At 36.8% G+C, this 993-nt stretch overlaps 1 pseudogene; it reads left to right on the forward strand.

Annotated features, from left to right (window-relative positions):
- Positions 1-854: 854 nt before the first annotated feature.
- LOC111730291 lies at positions 855-973 on the forward strand (annotated as a pseudogene).
- Positions 974-993: the final 20 nt, after the last annotated feature.

Raw genomic sequence — 993 nt, forward strand, 5'->3', positions numbered from 1 at the left:
ACGCTGTATGGCCCACGAAACCTAAAATATTTATTTATACCCAGGCTCTTTACATAAAAGGTTTTCTACCTCCTGGACTAGATAGTTGATCACTGGACTCCCTTCTGGTTCTGATATTTGAAGATTGTGTTTTCAGTTGATTTAATTAGTTGCTTTTCAAAAAAATTTTTATATTTTTATTTTTTTCAATTATATTTGACATACAATATTATGTTAGTTTCAGGTATATGGCAGAGTGATTAGACATTTATATAACTTACGAAGTGGTCACCCCAATAAATCCATTACTCATCTGATACCATATGCAGTTATTACTATACTTCTGACTATATTCCCCATTCCATACTGTACAGCCCCATTACTATTTTGTAACTATCAATCTGTACCTGTTAATGTCCTCCCCCTTCACCCATCCCTCTTCACCCATCCCTTTACCCCCTCAATCTGACAACCATTGAAATGCTCTCTGTATCTGAGCTTGTTTCTGTTGTTTGTTTGTTTATCCTGTTCTTTAGATTCCACATATGACATTTGTCTTTCTCTGTCTGACTTACTCCACTCAGCATAATACTTTCTAGGTCATCCATGCTATTGCAGATGGCAAGATTTCATTCTTTTTTATGGCTGAGTAATATTCCAATATGTATATATGCCACCTCTTCTTTATCCATTCATCCATTGATGAACACCCAGGATGCCTCCAGATCTTGGCTACTGTAAATAATACCGCAATGAACATATGGATGCACGTATCCCTTCAAAGTAATGTTTTGGATTTCTTCAGATAAATGTACAGAAATTGGATAACTGGGTCCTTCTTTGTCTCTCTTTATAGACTTTTAAAGTCTGTTTTGGTCTACAGTCATGCTACCCTGAACAAGCCTGATCCCATCTGATCTCAGAAGCTAAGCAGGATCAGGCTTGGTTAGTACTTGGATGGGAGACCACCTAGGAAGACCAGATGCTGTGGGTGTAAAAAGTAAAAAAAAAAAA

The sequence above is a fragment of the Pteropus vampyrus genome, unplaced genomic scaffold, assembly GCF_000151845.1.
Source record: "Pteropus vampyrus isolate Shadow unplaced genomic scaffold, Pvam_2.0 Scaffold305, whole genome shotgun sequence".
Taxonomy (NCBI): domain Eukaryota; kingdom Metazoa; phylum Chordata; class Mammalia; order Chiroptera; family Pteropodidae; genus Pteropus; species Pteropus vampyrus.